We start from the raw sequence: 24128 nt of genomic DNA on the forward strand, positions 1-24128 counted from the left end.
CTTCAGGGCCTGGGATTTACAAACATTGTTTACATTTAACAAATACATTTAGGATGTGAAAAAGTGAATTTATACAATGCAAAATATATTTTTTTATATTCAATCAAATATTCCCAGGCCCTGAAGATGATCTCAATAAAGAACGAAACGTTGGCACGATAAAGAAAATGTTTTTCTGAAACCTACATTATACCAGACCGCATCTCACGATTTCTGAATAATTAAATAACTGAAAAAGTTACCATTACTATTTTCTCGTAATACATTTTCCGTTAAAAAATTCTTTTCTTCTGTTCATAGTTTGGCAATAGTGTATATTTGCATTGAAAATTAAGTCTTGCTCTCCATTGTACATCAACAACAAAGAGAAACCGACTTCCATTCATGTCAACTACTTAGGACTGTACTTAGACAGCAGACTGACGTTGAATCCCCACACGAAACTTAATTGACAACAACTCAACAGAAGACTTGGACGACTACGAAGACGTCTAGGCCCAAAATCTGCCTTGACCGTCAAAATTAAACTAACTTTATACAAGACTTTAGTGCGTCCACTTTGAACACATGGAGTGGACCTGTGGGGGTCTGCCAAGCCATCCAACATCCAGCGCATCCAATCCTACCAATCAAAAGTCATCGGAAAAATTGTCAAAGCTTCTTAGTGAAGACACTAACCTCAATATCCACAGAAACTTCAAAATTCTCTTTGTCAACGAATTGTTGCGTTCCCGATTACAAAAGTTTCACACCGACCTCTCGATCGACCCTAACTCTACTGCCTGAGCTCTCTCTACACATTTCCATCCCAAGAACACGCCACGACGGCTTCACAACCTCCTTGGAATCCCTCACACTGAGTGCCAGCATTGGCTGGTTTCTCCGGGAACATGTTAGTGTTAGTTAAGCCAGAAACACATTTATCCGATGCTACGCCATGCAACGCTACCCGATGCTACCCGACGCAAATCCAAACTCCGATTTTCCGTAAGGTTGCATTACCCCCGTGCACATCTACCCGATGCTCTGCCACGCTAACCTACCCGACGCTCTGCGATCCCCACTGTCCAGATTTTCGTCGGGTCGCATCGAGTACAGTCGAAGACAAAAGAACCGGACACTCATATTTTTATTTCAAACTACATGTATTATTGTCGTTATATTAATTACAACATACTTATTTTAATATAAACCAAATTAACTGTGATTAAAAATTAATTAGTTTTTATTTAAAAAATTAATTTTAATGGTTTGGTAGAAAATTAATCAAAACACCGGAATACGATTTTTTGATATAATGAATTTAACTAACAATTTATTGTACTCGCTTCGGCGGTACATATACTAAAATTGGAACAATTTATTACACGGTTTTGCTCATAAAATTTAATTAACAATTTATTTCATAGTTTTGCTCGTAAAATTACACCATTTTCTAATGTCGGGTAGTATGAGAACAGCACACTCATATTTTTTGTAGTTTTAGTTTTATTTTTCGTTTTATCTGAGTCGTCTTGGATTTTATAGACTTATTGTTAGACCGACTGAACCATTTCACGTAAAAATCACACAAAAATTATTCTTTTTTAAAATTATTTAATTAATTAATTTTTTTGTAATTTAAGCCCTCTTTTACTTGATGGAACTTCAGTTTGATACGTATATCCTTTTCAAGAGAGTAGTACTTTCTGTTTAAGCATCAAGCCCAAGGTGTTTAAGAGAGGGCAAAAACCTATTTTTCGGTACCATTTCTTTTTTTTTACAACCTTGTTCCACACTAAACTCTAATCCCGACTTACAACTACTTTCCTCCCGATTTTTTCCCAGCAATCCTCCTCGACGTCTAAAAAGGCCCTGTGACCTGTTCTCAAAGAGTGCGAGTGATTAAGTGATGATTTCTAATTTAGGAGTTCTATCAAATGGAACAGCTCCGCCTAAAAATGGATAGCTTCTCCAATCGATATCATTTCGTTTCTGTTTTTCTTTTAATTTCAATTATCTCGTTATCTATGTAACGTATTGCGCGTCGAAAAGATTGTTGCTCTATGAATCAATAAAAAAAATTATAAACTCATTATTCGGTCATGAAAAGAAAGACATGGTTCGAGAGTTTATTTTATTTTAAGATAGCCCAACGAGGCATAAACTAAACTGGTCCCGTTCCAAAGCAGATAATGTGCAAAGATGTTTACACATAAGGCACACTTTACTCTTTTTATATACCATCACCAAATGTGTCAATGATATGTATCCGTCCATATAAATACATAAGAATCGTGTCGAATGTTCGGAATAAACTCACAGCGCTGAAGAAAGAAAAAAGACACAAGTTTCCGTAATAAATAATCGATCAATAAGGCTTTAGCTTGTTTATCGGAGGAAAGACTTTGCATTGTTGTGTACAAAAAGCATGAATGGATCTCTCGTCGAGCATTCTGTTAAAGGACAACATAGACGGAAGGACGGGATCGGAGAACGGTTATGCAGGTCAAAGGTGATTGATTACTCGTCCAACGGTACCAACACAATGGGATCCAGTCAATCAAAACTTTTCTATTTGTTGAGCAAAACCTTTTTCTCGAAATTTCCCTCTCTCGCAGTCCGTCAGAAGTAAACGGAACATCGTCTGAGGGTTCAGCGATTAAATTTCATATTGATTATTTCATAGCACGTTTTAGGGAGAAATGTTTATCATTTCATCATTATCTTTTGAAATTAGTTTTTAAGTAACGATTTCACAGATACAAGATAAATCTGACGGAAAAAAGATTGTGTACATTTCAAAAATATATTACTTGAAATTAATTTTAAAGCCCTATTTATTCGTTACAACTTCGTCGTTGTAATTACCATAATCAATACAGACACTGTTTACAAATGTAAAGTGTTTATAGATTGTCAATTGTCCAAGAAGCCCTCTCGTTCATCATTTTTATTTATTATGACAGCAAAACGTCTTAATTTTATTTTAATAATAATTTTTCCATTGTTTAAAATTGATCTTAATAAAATGAAAGGAAATATAACCGCGTTGTTCAATTAATTTTGAACACAAAAAGAAAACACCCGATTATTGTTAAGAAGAAGGGTAGGTTGACTCGTTAAGCCGGGAATGCACTTACCCGATGCAACGCTATGCGACGCTACGCGATGCTTCCCGACGCCTTGTCTCGTTTTGGTAGGGTGTGCACATCTATGCGACGTCAAGCGCATGCCACGTACAGTCACAAAGCGTGAATCACAAATCAGTATCACAATCGCAACGCTTCTTTTGTTCTAAATGAATTATTTTGAGCAAAAACTTTGAAATAAATTGTTAGTTCAATTTTATGAGCACAATTATGTAATAAATTATTAGTTAAATTTAATTGTTTTAAATAAAGTTATTCCGGTGTTTTGGTAAATTGTCTGCCTAACCATCATAATTAAATAATTTTAATAAAAATTCGTGAATCTTTGATCTCATTTAATTTGGTTTACATTAAAATAGGAATGTTGTCATTGAAATAACGTCAAAATTACATATACTTAGTTTGAAATAAGCTACAAAAAATATGAGGGTCCTGTTCTGAAAATGGTGTAATTTTATGAGCAAAACCATGAAATAAATTGTTAGTTAAATTCTATGGGCAAAACTTTGTAATAAATTGTTAGCTAAATTTTATGAGCACAATCATCTCATAAATTGTTTGCTAAACTTAATTGGTTTGAATAAAGTTACTCCTAACCATCATAATTAAACAATGTTTATAAAAACTTATGAATGTTTTATCTCGTTTAATTTGGTTTACATTAAAATAACATGTTGTAATTAATATAACGACAAAATTACATGTACTTAGTTTGAAATAAACTACAAAAATATGAGTGTCCTGTTCTGATGCTACCCGACATTACAAAATGGTGTAATTTTACGAGCAAAACTATGAAATAAATTGTTAATTAAATTTTATGAACAAAACCGTGTAATAAATTGTTCCAATTTTAGTATATGTACCGCCGAAGCGAGTACAATAAATTGTTAGTTAAATTCATTATATCAAAAAATCGTATTCCGGTGTTTTGATTAATTTTCTACCAAACCATTAAAATTAATTTTTTAAATAAAAACTAATTAATTTTTAATCACAGTTAATTTGGTTTATATTAAAATAAGTATGTTGTAATTAATATAACGACAATAATACATGTAGTTTGAATAAAAATATGAGTGTCCGGTTCTTTTGTCTTCGACTGTACTCGATGCGACCCGACGAAAATCTGGACAGTGGGGATCGCAGAGCGTCGGGTAGGTTAGCGTGGCATAGCATCGGGTAGATGTTCACGGGGTAATCCAACCTTATGGAAAATTGGACTTTGGATTTGCGTCGGGTAGGATCGGGTATCGTCGCATAGCGTTGCATAGGATAAGCGTGTTCCACGTTTTAGCATTTAAAAAAACTCAGACAACATTGTTGCAGTTATCATTGTCTAGGTTAGGGTTATGGTCGGTTATAAACAGGTTAGGCGAGGGTAAGTAGGTTCAGTTTAATGTTAGTTTATGATTAGGGTTAGGGACGGGTTTGGTTCATAGCCATGATTTAATGTTTTTCCATGAAATGGAGTTCCCGGAAAATGTCACTTACTTAACTTCCATAAACTGTATTTGTTTTAATTTTGAATGACAGGTATAAAATACACCTTGGCTAAAAGAAACTGAGAGCTTTGTTTCCAGTTGACTTTATCCTTGGAATTTCTAATAGAAAATTATAATATTGAACTCTTACGGAAGTATCGTCGTATTCCTCATTCCTAAAGCTCATTCCCCCTCCAACAATAATCCTTGTGATGTCCAAAACCTTCAAAATATTCTTTTTACCCTCTTTCCCATCCAAGATTTTCATAAAGTCATTCCTTCTTACCAGTTGGGCTTCCAATGCACATCATTTCGCAACCTAGGAAGGTTTTAGAGTAGGTGACTGGATTAGGCAACGTTATTAAACTTATTACTTCCTAGCAACTACTTATTTTCTTATCCTGGAATCCTATTTAACTGACCGCTGCTTCAGAGTAAGGTGAGCGAACGACTACTGTCATTAGGACGGTACAAGCCGGCGTCCCAAAGTGGCAGTCTTGGTCCCATCGATTATATCATTTGTACTGCTGACTATCCCAATGCCGTCATTACCACCAATTTTGCCTTCTATATGTCCAAGCTACTTCCAATATCCAATAATGCCTTGAGCTTATCAAAGTCCAGTACAAAAGTGGAAGAAAAATTAGGAAATCTGTATACAGTGCAGTCTTTTAAAAAAAGTGGAAACAAACAGATATCATACTTAGGGCTGGTTGTATCTAGCTAGTAGCTAGGTTCCTGACTGATATCGAATCCTCACACAAGGCTTCAGTTAACCGGTTCAGAAGGCTACTTTATAGACGATTTGAACAACTAAGACGACGTCTAGAAGGTCAAACCTTATCGAACTAAATGTAAAACTTTATTGCGATTACTTTCGACATAAGGAGTGGAATTGTGGAGTTCAGCCAAGCCATCAAAAATCCATCGCATCCTTCCAGTCTCAAGTTCAGCAGATTATTAAAGTTCCTTACTTCTACTCTGACCGCACTATCGACGACCTCATCATTTCTCTTGTCAATGAACTGATCCGATCCTGCTTCCAAAAATTCCACATCAAGATCTCGTTCATCCAAGTCCTACATCCCCTTGCCTAAACTTTCCCGTCTCGAGAACCTGGAGACCTTTTCACCCTTCATCATTTCTCATAATGTATGGTGATTAGTGACCGTTTGTCGATGATTATTTGGAAATCGTGAGATGCAGCCTGGTGTGACGTAGGTTTCAGAAAAACATTTTCCTTATCATGCCAACGTTTCGATCTTTATTGAGATCATCTTCAGGGCTCAAAGTGTTTGTTTTCTGCGTTATTGTGCCGATGGGCACTCTCAACACGACACGCAAGAATGGCACAATTACGCAAAAAACAAACCCTTTCAGCCCTGAAGATGATCACAATAAAGATCGAAACGTTGGCTTTTCTGAAACCTACGTCACACCAGATCGCATCTCACGATTTCCGAATAATCATTTCTCATAATTTGTGTCCTCCAGATGCGATACTGGCCATAGTCTCAGTGTTGTAAATTGGTTTTTCAGTTTTCAGTCACCCCACTGTGCTAGTTTCAATTCTCTCGGGATTGGGATAAGACCGGTCGGTAAAATCCCTCTTTAGATGAGAGCAGTGGGTAAAACCGCAGAGGTGGACGGACGGTCGACTGTTACGAAACTAAGCTAGTCAAATTTTCTACCCCAAGGAACATGAACAGGGTCTAATTTCGGTTAATTGTTTCTAAAACACCCTGGATTTTGGTAGACGTTGAGAAATGTTCGACTGTAGAATGGGCCTGCCCGAGTTAGCCGTTTTCAAGTTTGTTACACACATTATCTCTCTCTTTCTTTCTCTCGTGGTCTCTCTCTCTCTCTCTCTCTCTCTCTCTCTCCATCTCTCTCTCTCTCTCTCTCTCTCTCTCTCTCTCTCTCTCTCTCTCTCTCTCTCTCTCTCGTTTCGTTTCTGCGACTATTAATATAATAAGTTGCTCTTCACTAATCTAAAATTCAAGTAGGGCCGTTAGGTCGATTTCCTCTACTAATCGATCAATGAAAAGAACTTGTCGACAGTCACCCAATGCCTCGTTATAATAAAGTCGAATATTCGTCGAGATTTGCTTTAGGTGAATAACGGATAAGCGAACGTGCTGTTGTTAATTTCCGGGCCCCATTCCGCGCTTCAATGTTTGCGGAGGCGAAAGGTGCGGAGAACCCTCAAATCCGCCCACAAATTTCAAATTCTTCGTGTACATAACTTGACTCCCAATTGAAATATGGCAATCTGTCCCAGTACGGGACATTCCCTCCATTCCTGTTCGCGGAGCCTCTATTTTGGGGATCCACGCTTTTTTTTTCCATTTCGATCTAAAATAGGAAAATATTGGGTTGTCCGGAAAATAATGCAGGTTTATGGTTGCAAAATAAAAACAATTAAATAAATGATTTTAAACATTTTTTATTAATTACAATAACATCCATCCCTCTCAATACACGTCTCCCAACGTGATAGTAACTTTAAGAAGAAAGAAAAAATATATTTTATTCTGGGACAGTGTCCTCATAGAATAATACGGTAGTTTAAATGGATGGATGTTCCGTTAATCACAAAGTGCAAAATAGAACAGAGTGAAAACAGCATAAAAACAAATAACTCCTTGGCGGGAAAAACGAAATTAAAATCAATGCACACAAATCAAATAAACTGGCAAAATACTAACTAATATTAAAATTAAACTGAAAATATTAAAATTTATAAAAAAATTAAGGAAATGACATTGTTTGAAGGGAGATGAGGAGATTATATAGGAGGGATTTGAAGGAATTAAGAGAGATGGCTTGACGAATAGAATGAGGGAGGGAGTTCCAGAGTTTGGGAGCGCGGATCTCCCGGAAGGAGTGGGTTTTGTGTTGGGGGAGAATAAGGTCACTGGGGGGCGATAGGGTTTTGTAGGAGTGGTAAAAGGATTTGAATTGGATGGATTGGATGGTGTACTGAGGACGACAGGTACGAAAACAATGAAAAAGGAAGGATCCTAGGAATCGCTGAGGTCTAAAAGAAGAGGAGAGCCAGGAAAGTTCCGAGTAAAGGCGAGACACCTCGGACCCCCCGGGGGATGCCGAACGCGAATCTGACACAGCAGTTCATATCTTCATGATGCGCTTCAGGTTCCTGCTCTGCTCCTCCGACGGACCCGCTATGCCACACAACCGTAATCGAAGAAGGGAAGGATAGGCGAAGATGCTCGAAGTTTACTGGTGTTTTTTTGTTTTTTTTAAATTCATTTCATGCTCCCATTTTATATTACATGCCAGTGTGCTTGTAATATATCAAATAATTACGTTTTTATTTATAATATATGGTGCTTGTGTGTAGATGCAATGAATTTAATAATTAATTAAGGTTTTTAGTTGAGATGAAAAAATGTAATGGCACGAGCGGGATCTTCGGCTAGATACGAAGGTGGGTTCGAATCCCGCTCGTGCCATTAACTTTTTTCATCTCAACTAAAAACCTTAATTAATTGTAATGTATTAATTGGTCAAGCGGACCACGAAATTAGTGAATTTAATAATGTTATTCTAATTTTGTCTTGACTTAGCCTCACAGGTGTATTACAGTAAATTAAAGTCTATAGAGTCGAGGAACTTTAGAGAGTTCGCGGTAAACGTTCGTAAGCGTACCCCACGTTGGTGGCCAGGCGCCTCCTGTTGTCATCATGTAATGCTCAAACTCTGATCTGGGCTTATCAAATAAAATACCGTAGAACAGTATGCGATCCCACGTATGTTCCTCTGGATTACTGCAATGACATTTTGGGTCCTCTATAATCTTGAACCGATGAAGTTATGCTCGGTTTTTCCCGTGCCCAGTAAGTACTTGGGTCAACTTATAATGGTGCTTAAATGTTGAGTTAGCTCGTTATCGTTGGGAAGAACCTTCTGATGTGAAGCCCTTTTGTTATTGCCGAACATTGTTTTTCTCATCTATCATTGCTTGTCTCGTCTTAGAGTGTATATAGCTAATCGGCACACGGTAAAAGCTAATTTCGTCCTTCCTGTTGGCTGCCTCCTTGGCTAATGTGTCAGCTGCGTCGTTTCCAGTGAATCCACACTGAGCTTATATCCACTTGATGCTTATAGACCAACCGTCGGTATTTTTTAGATGGAAAGCCAATTGCCTGATTTCAACAAGAAGCGAGTCGTTTTGCAAGTCCTGAATCGAAACCAGGGATACTTGGTTATCTGTCCATAATGTGACTGTTCTTTTATCAGGGTTTGGATTGTATCCCTCCAGCCACGTTAAAGCTTCGAGAATAACCAGAAGTTCGGATTGATTGTTGGAGCACCAACTTTCCATTTTATGTTTTTCTCGTCAATTCTGATTGAATCTTTAAAAGTTACTACTGCGCAACCGACATGATCCAGGATGTAAGGCTGACCCTCATAACCAAGATCCAACAGTTGTCGTCTAACAGAATCGGCCATTCCGATTGGCCAAAGATGGCTTCAATAATGCCAGTTTCTGGTGCATTGCTTCGATTTGAAAGCAATATATTTCGGCATTGGTTTGTTTCGCCAGCATTCTAGAATCTGTAGTAAATCAGCCCAAATGAAGCCCGCCAAAGAGTATTTCCAACAACTTTCGTAGAGTTAAATCATATTTTTAGCTCAGGCTGGGGAAAATAAAATCCCTATGCTGTTCTGGCGAACATCGCATAATATCCGTTTCCTTATGTACATATGCATGGACCAATTGTACTTCAACGTTCAACAAATTGTAAAATTAATTATTCTTTTTATGTGAGGTCTTGGTTGAGATAAAAATGTCAGAGTCACGAGCGGGATTCGAACCCACGCCTTCGGCTAAATACGCCGCTGCTGTAACCACTTGACCTATCGTGGCTTCGATCCACTCGGACGCCAACTCCCCATCTTAACCTACATTTCGAATTTTCCCTCCTTTTTGCCATTTTTCAAATGTCGTGTAATCTGTTTCTCGGCGACAAATGAAATTGCCACGAAGAGCTTTAGTGAAGATATACATCATTTATCTTATTAAATTCATTAGATTTCGTGGTCCGATTGACCAAATAACATCTTTCAATTAATTAATCTTTAGGTAAGGTATTGGTTGAGATAAAAAAATCAGCGTCACGAGCGGAATGGGAAGTTGGTGTCCGAGTGGATCGTAGTCACGATAGCCCAAGTGGTAGGGCAGCGGCGTATTTCGCCGAAGGTCGTGGGTTCGAATCCCGCTCGTGACAATGACTTTTTTATCTCAACCAATACCTTACCTAAAGATTAATTAATTGAAAGATGTTATTTGGTCAATCGGACTACGAAATCCAATGAGCTCTTAAAAAGTGTTGACATTACGTACAAAAGAATAATCGTAAACAGTTGTATAGAGGGGTAAGAAAACATGAAAACCTGCGTTACATTTAAGACAACCCAATAGAACATACATAATCGAAACTTCTTTTTGTAAATCTACATACTCAACCATCCACCTTTAAAATAGAGGAAACTATGACAGACCAGAGTCTAACCAGCGATTAATCCCCTCCGTCGAATAAAAATTATGATAAAGATAAGTATCACTTTTTGAAAATGATCGTCCTACTCACAGCTTTGAGAGATTTTTCAAAACTGTGAGTAAAACCTTCTTTTACAAAAAGTGAATTTACCCATTCCACTCACCTTCATCGTTTGTAATATGATCGTAAAATAAAATTTATCCCTGGGATTTCTTTTTTGAGGTCATCGGGTTGATGTCTATAATATATAATCTATAGACTGGTTTGGCATGGCAGGCACGTTTCGGTTTGTGACTTTTTGATTGTCTTAATTAGATCCCCAATCACGGAAAATAACATGATACTAAAGATTTGAACGGTCGGCAAGACCGTTTAGTCTGTTTATAAGCCTTTTAAGATATAGGTATTGACATAAGCCTTTATAAGCTGTAGGTCTTAAACATGGTGTGGATCTCTGGACCGAAAAGCCTCCATGTTTTATTGATTACAGTGTAATTACAAATATTGTACGTATTAAGACGATTACCTTGATGATTTTGGAAGAACATTTACAACGGGCAAACCGTCCTCAGATCAATATCAGTTTCTTCCTTCAAGTGTATTTCATTAGGACTTGATAAAATTCTTTACCCTTGGCCCTTGAAAATTTCTTTCACCGACAATTTAAAGAGTACAAACATATATCACTCTTGGCCCAGCCTCTGGATATGTAGGCACTATATTTCTCTCTTAATTTGTCGACCCGGCCCAATGGATGAGCGCTGTAACAATGCCGTTTCAGACCGTAACTACACTTCTTTGTAATTCAGTGTTCGCTATTTATTTCGAAATGTAAAACATTTCTAACTCTAAATAGTTATTTTTTAAAGGTTTTTGTTATTGAAACTTACAAATCTACAAACGTATATTTACGTCCGACAGATTTATGTTTTAAATTTTCCGGTTATTTTTCACCAGTGCCTTCTTGTTAGATGTGATACCTCGATCTCACAACACTTCCTAGCGTACGCACATACAAATTGGATTGATGCAGAAACCAATTTTAACATCTATGTTATACCCCTAATATCAATCATCCGTTCTCGTCCTATGAACTTTATTTTAGTTAGTTGAACAGATGTTTTATAAAATAGGATAGGTATAAAGCTTAGACCTAATTGGGGTATTCACGATCTTTGTTTGTAAAACATTGTAAAACCCTGTTAACTCTTTTAGGTCCTGTTAATCCATATTTTTTAACAATATCAATTATTAATTATTGAAAGCCTAATCGTTCGGTACGTTTCCTGAATTTGGTTCAAAATAATGAAGGCTTATATTTTCAAAGGAAATTAAAATATCATCTTCGCTTGGGAAAAAAATAATCGACCCATTGCGGTTCAAATCCATATTTTTTTTAAACAATATCAATCATTAATTATTGAAAGCCTAATCGATTGGTACGTTTCTTGAATTTGGTTCAAAATAATGAAGTCTTATATTTTCAAAGGAAATTAAAATATCATCTTCGCTTGAAAAAAAAAAATTGACCCATTGCAATTCAAGTTAGTATTTTTTTAATAATATCAATTATTAATTATTGAAAGCCTAATCGATTGGTACGTTTCTTCTATTTGGTTCAAAATAAAGTAGGCATATATTTTCCTAGGAAATTAAAATGTCATCTTCATTTTTTTTTTTTTTTTAAATAAAACAAAATAAAATATTTGTCAACCCTTTGTGTTTTACGTTAGTATTTTTTAAACAATAGGGGGATTCACGATCTTTGTGTTAACCCTGCTAACTCTGTTAGGTACCGTTAGATCAAAAAAATGATGATGTAGACTTGTTAGAATCTACTAGTTAACATTGCTCGATCTAACAGGCCAGGGCCAATATTAGAGGTTAGGTCGAAAATGTAGTCACATTACTAGCCGTTAGGGCGTAGGTAACCAACATGGCAGCCATGAATTTAACCGCTGTTTTTGTTTACACGTATTTTTATTCTTAAATAAGTATTAATTAAATCAGGCCAATACATTTCTTTTGTTAATTTCTGATCTGTCCTTATACTCTCATTCATAATAGATACATCCCACATCCTATAAAGTTGTAGGCTGTTAGAACGTTAGGATACAAGGTAGGTATGTCGGCACGAATTGAAGCGTGTCATTTGTTAGTACTTTTCGAGTGCATAGATAACATTTTGAATGAAAGACTTAATTAAGTTTCCTTTTTTGTTAACCTTTGGCATCTTTCAATTTAACACTAAGACAAGTCTTCAAGGACTGTTATAGCTTTATTTTTGGTTCTACCAATCGCCACGCGCAGCATTGCGGAAAAATTAACGTTTAACATTCTAAGAAAAGAAGGGGGCGTTCACAATCTTACTGGACATTTCTCTATTCGAGTTAACATCTTACAAACATCGTTAATACCCCTAATGTGTATAAAAATGTAAGAATTTAAAGATAGAAGAAGGTCTAGCTCAAATTATCTCTCTTTCTCTGAGTCTTTTTCTTTTGTTGCTCCTAACCTCACTATGTATCTCTTTTCTCCGAAACACACCGGTTTTTGACGGGTTTTTTCTCAACTGAACGTTTTGTTTTCTCAAAACGATCCACGTTGTACATCGGAAAGTTATAAACTCGGTCATTAGTTATGCGAGCAATAGCTAGAGGGGCATCGCGAAATGCATTTAACCTACAAATGTCAAGCGCCTAAATGCCAGGGCCGGAATCGAGAATAATACATCCTATAGACGGGAAAATAACAGTAAATCGAAGATTTTCCATGGATTCAATGCGGTGATTTTGTGCATTACGTTGAGAAACGGCAATAAAAGCTTGTGACAGTGTTAAAATAAAATAAATTAAGTATATGGGGGCCATGCCATTTCTGTGGTTACTAGTAGTAAATGACTAAATCACAGATCTGAAAATCTTAGCAGAAATACCAGAAATGAAGAAAACAAAGATGAAATCTAAACAGTTTATGGCTTCAGAATTCAAATGAGACTGAATAAACATTTTAAATTCCGTAAAAATTAAACATTGAAAAATCTTTTATCCTTGTTTTGGACTAAGGCTTAAACAAAAAATATTGGCAATCAGTTAAAGAACGATAACAGTAATATATTTAAAAAAACACAGCCCTTTCTCATCATATAAATTCAATTTCATTAAGAGTATAATAATCCTACATATGTAAATATTGGTTTGGTAAGAAAATAATGTCGCTTTCCAATTATAGAATTAATTAGCTCAATATTTACATTTTTGTCTATATTATTTCGTTACAAATACGCTTGCTTAATCCCTAAATTAAAAGGGGATTTATTTTTAAGTTGTGTCGAATAATTTAATAAGTAACCGTGTCTTTGGATGAAACGCATTTAAGGCATTGTTTACTTTAATTTGTTTGCAGTGTTTCGTATTAATGCTGAATGTTTGTGAAGTCCAACGGTGGTTTTCTCGACTTAGAGAAGGAGATTTTGTTCTTGAAGATCAGGCGGGCAGTGGATGTCCTTCTGAGGTTGACGACGACTTATTTACGCATGGGCTAGAAAAAAATCCCTTTTTAACGACCCGAGAACTAGGAGAGAATTTGGCGGATCGGATCTCAAGTTTCTCTCCACTGCTCTGTCGTCACCGTAACGATCCATTTCTTCATAGAATGGTAACAAGTGTTGAAAAATGGATCACATATTGAAAATTAAAAAAAAAAAATAGTCCGCAAAAAAGCTTATTGCCAACCCTGTCAACGGGCCCCAGTTGTTGCCCCAACAAATGCACGGGGGAAAAATGTATGCAGTGTATTTGGTGGGACAAGTGCGGCCCTTGCATTTTGAGTTTTTACCACAAGTTCAAACGGTTAATATTGAACTGTACTTTGAACATGTAACCCGTTTAGACTTTCAAGTAAAGCAAAAACGGTGTGCACAAGCAAACAGAAAAGGTGTAGTCTTTCACCACGACAACGCCCGCTCCCTCGGTTGCTTTGAGGACCAAACAAATTGGGTTGGTGCAAAATTAATGCGGGTTTTGAAAATTTGTATTATTTTTGCAAGTGCTTTTCATGTAAACAAAGCTAAACCTTGAAATCTGATTTATGCATTATAATAAAAACTTTTAACGGTTATCTTTTATACAAACGATTTTAGACTACTAGGGTGAGGATCTGCGAAATTAAATATGTCCAAATAAGATTTTCGTCAAATTTATTTATACGAATTTAAACTTGCGCGAAGTGCAGCCCGAGGGGGGAGCGTTTGCTAATATGCACGGTACAACGATGGTTTCATTGTTTTGATCTTGGAGATTTCGATCTCGAAGACAGGGAAGGTCGCGGTAGGCCATCCGTTGTGGACGACGACCAACTCAAAACGTTGATGTAAGAAAATTCACGCAAGACAACACGGAAAATTGCGGAAGAGATTATTGTTGACCTGTCCACAGTTGTTCGCCATCTGGAGCAAATTGGTAAAGTAAAGAAGCTCGACAAGTGGATACCCCACGAACCAATAGAAGCCCAAACAAATCGACGCTTTGAAATTTACACGTCTCTTCTGTTGGGCCTCCAAAAGATTCATTTCTCAATCGAGCCATCACATGCGATGAGAAATGGATTCCGTACGATAACAGGAGGTCAGTGGTTGAACAAGGATGAAGCACCAAAACACTTCCCGAAGTAAAATCTGCACGCAAAAATGTTTATGGTGTCTGTTTGGTGGTGTACTGCTAGGGTTGTTCACTATAATTTCCTGAATTATGGTGAAACTATCGCTGCAGAGAAATATTCCAAGAAATTGACAGAATGCACGGGACACTGCAGAGCCCCTTTGTGGTAAAATTGGTAAAATGTAAGGAGCCGGTTCGTCACTATAACTCCAGGCCACATGTCGCAATGCCAACCCTGAGAAACTTAAGGACTTAGAATATGAAACCTTACCGCATTCGCCATATTCGCCTGACCTCACGCCTACGGACTTCCACTTTGTTAGGCATTTTGATCACTTTTGAATGGATAAAACTTTTACAGAACGCGTTGTAGCCGAAAACGCTTTCCAAAATTTTATTGTGAGTCAAAATTAAGATTTTTTTTTCTGCGGAATAAGAGCGCTTATTACACGTTGGGAAAGATGTATAGATTGTGATGAAAAATATTTCGAATAAATATTCTTTATCTTATAAAAATTAAAAATAGTTTTGACTGCTATTTCAAAACCTAGCTTGTTTTTGCGCCAGCCCAATATTAACTAATCTGAATTGGGAAATTTTATCACACCCGCCAAACTCGCCGGACATTTCCCCTAGTGACTAGTATTTATTTCGGTCATTATAAAAAATTTTAATGGCCAAAACTTTAAAATTGTTCAAACAGCTGTTCAAACTTTTCTGGACTCAAAAGATGGATATATGTCCCAAATAGTATACGAGATCCTATTCTTTCTACCACACCTATGACATACCTGCTTTTCCTTGAACAGGAACCTGGAAAGCGGGGAACACACCCGATGAAACGCTATGCCACGCTACCCGACGCCTTGTCACGTTTTGGTAGTGTGTGCACATCTATGCGACGTCAAGCGCACACCACGTACAGTCACACAGCGTGTATCACAAATTGGTATCACAATCGCAACATCTCTTTTGTTCTTAATGTATTATTTTGAGCGAAAACTTTGACATAAATTGTTAGTTAAATTTTATGAGCACAACCATGTAATAAATTGTTAGTTAAATTTAATTGTTTAAAATAAAGTTATTCCGGTGTTTTGACACATTTCTGCCTAACCATCATAATTAAATAATTTTTATAAAAACTTATGAATTTTTTTTGGTTTTTATTAAAATAAGAATGTTGTAATTAATATAAGGACAAAATTACACATACATAGTTTGCAATAAACTACAGAAAGATATGAATGTCCGCTTCTGACGCTACTCGACAAAAATGTTGTAATTTTATGAGCAAAACCATGTAATAAATTGTTAGTTAAATTTTATGAGCAAAACCATGTAATAGATTGTTAGTTAAACTCATTCTATAAAAAAATGGTATTCCGGTGTTTTGATCAATTTTCTGCCTAACCATCATAATTACATAATTTTTATAAAAATTTATGAATTTTTGATCTCGTTTAATTTGGTTTTTATTAAAATAAGAAATTACACATACATAGTTTGCAATAAACTACAAAAAATATGAGTGTCCGCTTCTGACGCTACTCGACGAAAATGTAATATTATGAGCAAAACCATGTAATAAATTGTTAGTTAAATTGTATGAACAAAATCAATAAATGTTGGTTAAATTTTATGAGCAAAACCATGTAATAGATTGTTAGTTAAATTGTATGAACAAAATCAATAAATGTTGGTTAAATTTTATGAGCAAAACCATGTAATAGTTAGTTATAGTGTAATGTTAGTTAAACTCATTCTATCAAAAAATGATATTCCGGTGTTTTGATCTATTTTCTGCCAAACCATTAAATTTTTTTTTTAAATAAAACCTAATGAATTTTTGATCTCGGTTGATTTGGTTTATCAACCATTAAGTATGTTGTAATTAATAAAACAACAATAAAACATGTAGTTTGAAATAAAAGTACGACTGTTCGGTTCTTTTTTCTTCGAGTGTACTCGATGCTACCCGACGAAAATCTGGACAGTGGGGATCGCAGAGCGTAGAGTAGGGTACGCGTGGCATCGGGCAGATGTGAGGGGGTAAGACAATCTTATGGATTTGCGTCGGGTAGCATCGGGTAGCGTCTCATAGCGTTGCACCGGATAAGTGTGTTCCCAGTTTTAGCATTTAAAAAACTCAGAAAACATGGGTGCGGTTTCATTGTCTTTTGTCATTTTGCAAAAAGAATGAAAAAACTCATATTATCTCCGAATATGAAGCGACTGCTTAATATTGACATAGCCAACAAACCATGTTGACCCAGCATAGTAAATGTGAAAGAAATTACACCGACAACAAACAAAGGACTAGGAAAATTACAAGCCACTAGTAAAACGGATCCACCAACCCATTCTTTAACAATAATGATTACTTTCACAAATGATTCAGCGTGATTCCCTTGTCAGATAACTTGACGTCGTCTGCTTTAATCTGATCGCCATGGGGCTTCGCGTGAAGACTGAAGTGAAAAATACTTGAAAGACCTACCTTCTCTTTAGTTCACAAGAACCTCTCTCCTTAGACAATAAACGAATGAAAGTCACTTTATCCTTGGGCTCTGGGGTTGATCAAACGTTCCATTGTCCAAATGCAAACCCTTACTTTGGAAAAACAACACGTTTCCATGGATCTCATCTCACCGGTCACACCGATATCGGCATTCCGTTCGTCCAAGTTAAATTCCACCGCACCCTCAATAATCTTCTTTTTGTACATCTAGCTTCCTTTCACCACACACGCCTAACATTTCTTCTCCTCGAATGAAACAAAAAAAATTGCTACTCTATTTTTTCAAATAGTGTGTAATGGAGTGCATTGTAGCACGTAATATGGCGTATCACCTTTGAGCCCCTTTAACTCCCCATGTAAATACTTCCAGCTGATTTACGTGACGCTCGAAGGAGATGAAATTTTTTAGTTTGGGAAATATAGAATATATTTTTTAATAATAATTATTCAGAAATCAATATCAGAATATCAGAAATGTGATGTAGGTTTCAGAAAAACAATTTCTTTATCGTGCCAACGTTTCGATCTTTATTGAGATCATCTTCAGGGCTCAAAGTGTTTGTCTTCTGTGTAATTGTGCCATTCTTGCGTGTCGTGTTGAGAGTGTTTTTTAATAATATTTTCCAATTTAATTTAAATGGTAATAATGGTTAGTTATTGTGCTTGTGCCCAATCCAAATTCTACTGCCAATTTTGCGATCTGTGCTGATAAACCCCTGTTTCCGTTTGAACCCCATCTTCAAAACCAAAATTATTATGAAAACTGAAGATGGCATATAGCCGAAACGCATCAGAAAGGCCATAACTGTTAGGCAGTCTAAAATAATCAAGAACGGCTTGTCCTGCTTTTTCATTTATCTTATTTATGCTTTTTTTTATTTATCAATATACACATGTGAATATCACCCAGATGTTGGATGTACCAGACCTATTCTGAGAAGACCATATAGCAATTAAATTTTTAAAATTAAATATATTATTATTTTTTTACGAGGGTTCGCAACAGCAGAGGTCATATAAACCCTCAGGGTGCCGGTGTTTTTGAAAAAAAGCCCAATATGTCGGGTTCGAACGCAGGGCCGCTGGATTCGAACCCGTGACCTTTCCCTAACAGTGATGAGCGCCGTGTCAACGACTAAACCTGGCGGCCACCGACGACCCTTAGTTTGTTTTAAATAGTTTTATATAATAGTTTATAGATATGTTTTATAGAATAGTTGGGATCTTAAAAACCATGTGAAAAGGAATACAATTAAAATATTGAAAGTTGTATAAAATAAAATATAATTAAAAAATAAATTTATTACCATCTGTACCAATTAGATACACTTCGTAATCAAGTACAATACGATTTTCTCATTTGACAATATCCTGAGGGGATCCAGCAACTATTGGAAAACATAAAAATGAGAGATTCTCCCTTAAGATAAATATGAGGCATTTTGATGAGTCTAATTATGTTATATTTAAAGAAATTCTCAAATTCCAAAAAATCGTATGTTTTTATGTTCTGTTTCATTTTATAATTTTGAATTTTATTTGTAATTAATTTTGGTGTGCTCTTCTATTAGCCCAATTTTTTTAACGCAGAAATTTTACTTTACGCGCTTACGTACCATCTCCTAGAGATTTTTATGCTTTAAAGAAAGGGTTAATTTGAAATGAAAAAAAGGTAATTCGAAAGTAAAAAGACCTAATTTAAAGAGAAGAACAGTTAATTTGACGGAAAAAAGCTATAGAAGTTATTCGGCTAATCCGAAACAGGCTCGGCCCCAATCAGTCCGGACAATTTAAATCCTGAGAATTTAAAAAAAAAAAATTCCTTTCCTAACTCCGGTTTAATCCTGTATATTCTTTAATTGAAGGATGGAAAATCGACGAATATGCATCATAAAAATTGAGATGTAATAAAGTTAATCAAATTGCGAAGTGGTCTGAGAAAAATGGGGAATGACCTGGATGAAACTGTGATGGATAAAAATTCGGCAGCTGCAGACGAACCGATTTCACTTAAGCTTATCCACGCCTTCACAAACCGCAGCATTACGGGAAAGCAGATAGGAAATTTGATAAGACAAGAACGAAGTGTTTCGATTTCCTCCAGGATTGTAAGAAGAAGGCTTAATGAAAATAACCTCACGGCCCGGCACCTGTACCTCTTCTTACCAAAGCTCAGAAAATGCCCAGGCTTCAATTCGCACGAAAACATTTTTATTGGACAGTGGAAGATTGGGGACGAATTCTCTATACAGATGAGGTGAGAGTTTGTCCCAAATCTTCAGATGGGCGTCATTTTATATGGAGACGCCCAGGAGAAAAGTACGCTCCAAGCTGTACGGTATTCCACGGTGGGTGTGGGATGGCATTTACTTGGAGGCTTTCACTGAATTGGTTGTTGTGCGAGGAAGAACTCTAACTTTACGGAGGTACTTGCAAGACATAACCGAAGAACATGTAGTACTGTTTGCCCCCCACATCGGTGAGAATGACTTGATGAATTAGAATGACTTGGTGTGGCCAGCTCAAAGTCCAGATTTGAACCCAATCGAACAAATTTAGAACCGACTTAAGGGAGGAATACGACGGCGAGTCCCAGATCATATCACCCTAGAAGGAATCGGCTGTTCTTGATGAATGGGAAAGAATTCCTCAGGATTTTATCAGAAATCTTTCCCTAGGATTGCAAAGTTGTTTAACGGACGTGGTTCGTGCCAGAGGTGGAAATACTCGGTATTAAAGTGGATAAATAAGTTTTTATTACATTTCTATTTGTACTTGAATTTTCTCTTCTTTTCGTGCTCAGTATTTGTTTTTTAACAATTAGGTAATAAAAATTTTCTTTTTAAATGTATTATTTTTACCACTAAACCTATTTTTGGTATTCAAAATATGAATAAATCTAAATACATTAAAATTTAAAGGTGGTGAGTTAATTTTGCCCATCAGTAAATTTTTGATAAGAAGCACTTGATGTTGGTCAATTCTAAAATAGCCGCCTTTATATATTCCATCTACTTGAACGCAAACCCGTCCGTTGAATGACTCGAGTTTCCCTTCATTTTGTTAACAATTTCCAAATTTAATTAACACGGGTGAGGGAGAAAAAGTGCGTGGCCCTGCGAGGTAAATTTTGCAGGGGGTGAGGTCGAGGTTGAGCGGCGCCCTCTTTTCATATCCTATTAACACCCCAGTTGGGACATCACGACCCGGATTAATTGAAAATTAAAGAATAAAGGTTTCATCTAAAATCGAAATCAAGAGGGCAGGCACAGCTCTCAAAGGAAACATTGTACGCCTTTTGGCCGGGGGGGGGGGTCGAAACTTCGAAATCCGGACCGTCCTAATGACTAATATTTCATAGCACAATTTATTTAATGGATTGAATTGGTTAAAGTCCAATTACCACCCGTTCGTTGTTGTTGACGAGGGGTGTTGGGGATTGTTAGGGTTAGGGGTCAAAACTTCTGTCCAATACCTTTTCTAGCTTAATACCAAATAAAATTCTAATGGCCTTGAATACACCTATACATACAATAGAAATACACTATGGGGCATGACAGGCCAATGCATTGGTCACCAAAATAGGCGCCATACTACGCTGGCCATCATGGGCTTGGCTCCACCTCCACACACTGGGCCAATAGATGCGGACACGTCGCCTATCTACTGCGCACTTTGTTCGAGCATGGTGGCCCTTTGATGTGTTTAGTGAGATCACTCCAAAAGGCAATGTCCCCAACACCATTTCCTACTTTGGCCAATATGGGTCACTACATGCCATCCCCGTCTACAGTTGGGCCATGGAGGACAGGATTGCTTTCTAGATGATTCCCTATGAATTTTCTTCAAGGTGCAGCAATTAGCCGAGTGCAGCAGGTGGCCATTATAGCCAAGTCGGCAGTGTTGAAAAGGCGAGATCGCGGGTAATGCTGCGAGTACCCTTGCTGTCGTCGTTATCGATGTTGGCGTTAGATTAGTAATCGTGTGAGAGATCACATCGCGCGATCACTTCGGGGTCACCAGTTTAGTGACTATGAGTGAGACCTCGTCGGGTTGATGAGTCTCAGGGTATGTGTGAGACCTCGTCGGGTTGATGAGTCTCAGGGTATGTGTGAGACCTCGTCGGGTTGATGAGTCTCAGGGTATGTGTGAGACCTCGTCGGGTTGATGACTCTCAGGGTATGTGTGAGACCTCGTCGGGTTGATGACTCTCAGGGTATGTGTGAGACCTCGTCGGGTTGATGAGTCTCAGGGTATGTGTGAGACCTCGTCCGGTTGATGAGTCTCAAGGTATGTGTGAGACCTCGTCGGGTTGACGGGTCTTGATGTATAAGTGATTGTACTACACTCTCTTTTTTTTAGGAATGGTCTTTTTATTTTACCTATTTCACACTTCATGCGAAGAGCGCTTAGCACCGGTGTTCAACAGGACCACTTTAAGCCCAATGGGAAGGAATAATGAAAATAAATCTTTCTTCCAGGAAGGGGCTGATATTTTTTTTTCTTTTTAATTGACTTCATCCCAAATATCCTATTAATATAAAATTTTCACATAATTTACTCTGACAATTTACACATATGCCCCTCAGTAAGTTAAATAAACATATAAACTATTATAGATGGCTCGAAAATTCTTTTATTTATTTTTCAATCATTACTATGTTATCATTATAGGATGTGTACCATGTTCTTTATGTTATTTATAATATAAAACTGTATGCAGAATTACGAAAGTATTAACGAGTAAAATAACTCAACAACGCCCAACGAGTATATCCACAATCAATAGTGGGGGTCCTTCCAGAGGGTCACCTAAACAATAAGTTTGAGTTAAGCTGCGGGCTTAATTATAGTACGCTCATTACAAAGATGATAATAAGTTTTCATTTCAGTGAGAAAGTTCACATCTCTACTCTTTGATTTGTGATTGTTTTAAAGATCAGAAAGGAGAAGATTAGAAATGTTTTGCGTTTTTGATAACTGTATGCAGGAGGTCCCCATAATCTCGATGATTTAGCCTCGCGATCCCTATTAAGATAAGGAGAATTTTTCAGCGGCGAACATTTAACTTGAGGGGGAAAAGTCGGAATTTAAGCCAGCGTACAATTTATCATCCTCCAAATTTACTCAGCTGCCACTGGGGCTTTTAAACAGCGATAAAATTTATTCCTGGGAAGAGGAATTGCAAAAGGGGGAAAAAGGAGAATGGAACTACAGTAAAAAAGAGTAATTTAAAATGAAACAGGCATAGAAGTAGTATCGTCCCCGTCCTTTTTCCTCTATTTTCCTTCCTAAATTTAAATTTTTCCTAATAACAAAACTAGTTCTTATCTGTACAGCTGCTACTATATAGTCACCGATATGCTTTAGGCAGAGCAGCAATAGCTCTTAAAGGGTGCAGTATACTATACCCTGAAATTACATCTACTTCTACATCTGTACAGCTTCGTTTTGTATATGAATTGGATCGAAGCGTTTTGCTTCAATACAGGGCGAAATATAATATACATGTTTCCAGTATATTCCTTTATTTAACAAGACACACTTTGTAAAACATGATTTAGTATTGATAGAAACATATTTAAATATATGGTAGCATGAGGAAACATTTTTTTTTTTTTTCAAAAAACGTTTCATCTGTAAATGTGTAAAATAAACTGCTCTTTAAAAAAATGTGTCGTGATTAGTGACCGTTAGTCGATGATTATTGTTGAGATGCGGTCTGGTGTGATGTAGGTTTCAGAAAATCATTTTCTTTATCGTGCCAACGTTTCGATCTTTATTGAGATCATCTTCAGAGCCTGGGATTTTCAAACACTTTTTCTCGATTTTTTCTCCATTTAAATCCAGTTGTATTCTCTTTAACCATGGAAAAACATCACCTTGAACCAAAAGTGAGTCATCGAGGTCACCGCAAGTGGAAAGACATCACCTTGAACCAAAAGTGAGTCATCGAGGTCACCGCAAGTGGATATCGCAGAGGCAGTTGGCGTTACACAGAGCGTGGTCTCCCGAGCTTTACTCCGATTTCCAGAGACAGGACGTGCCAAAAGGACGCCTGGTGGTGGATTGCGACGCTAAGGAGAACAGAAAAGAGGGAACCCTTTCCCTAGTGCCCACCAGATCCTAAATGAAATACAAGATGTTTTGGCAAGGCCTTTATCAGCATAAACGATTCGCAATCGTTTGTCGGACGTTGGCCTCACATCGTATGCCCCTTTGAGACGACCTGCAACAACCAGCAACTCAGGGGAATATACGCAGCTAGCGCCCAGAAAAGAACACCAATTGGAAAGCTGTTATGTTTACTGATGAGTCGCATTTCTGTCTGTATAGTGGTAGAAGGCGCCGAAGAGTCTACCGAGAACAGGGGCTGTACCAGTGCCCTAGTTTGGAGCAGGCGGTGTATTGGTCTGGGCTGGGATTTACATTGAGGACTCCATATTGTTGAAGGCAACCTCACCGCAGTCCGTTATGTCCGAGAAATTATCGAGGAATACATCCCTCAAACCAGGGATCTCATTGGCAGGTATTTTCGATTTTTGGTTGACAATGCCATACCTCCTAGAAGCAGAGTTGTTCAGCAATGGTTAGAAAACTTGGAAATTTCCATCTGCCCTTTCTCCATTGTCTCCAGACCTCAATCCCAATGAGCACATGTGCAGACAAGGCATTTCGATCATCATCCGCAGCCAGTGGACCGACTGACTGCAGCGTTGCAACATCTGATATAAGCGGAATTATTTTCATGTCCGCACATGGCTTCCCCGGTACTAGGTACTTATTTTCTTTTTCCGCCCACACTG

The 24128-nt window shown here is 37.2% G+C and overlaps 1 protein-coding gene across 3 annotated transcripts in view; it reads left to right on the forward strand.

Moving 5' to 3' along the window:
• The window catches only part of LOC112127184 (multiple PDZ domain protein), a 246017-nt gene that overhangs the window by 188217 nt on the left and 33672 nt on the right, over positions 1-24128 (forward strand). The gene's annotated exons all lie outside the window — the stretch shown is intronic.

Source organism: Cimex lectularius, unplaced genomic scaffold (genome assembly GCF_000648675.2).
Source record: "Cimex lectularius strain Harlan isolate CLEC.00 unplaced genomic scaffold, Clec_2.1 scaffold160, whole genome shotgun sequence".
In the NCBI taxonomy this organism is placed as follows: domain Eukaryota; kingdom Metazoa; phylum Arthropoda; class Insecta; order Hemiptera; family Cimicidae; genus Cimex; species Cimex lectularius.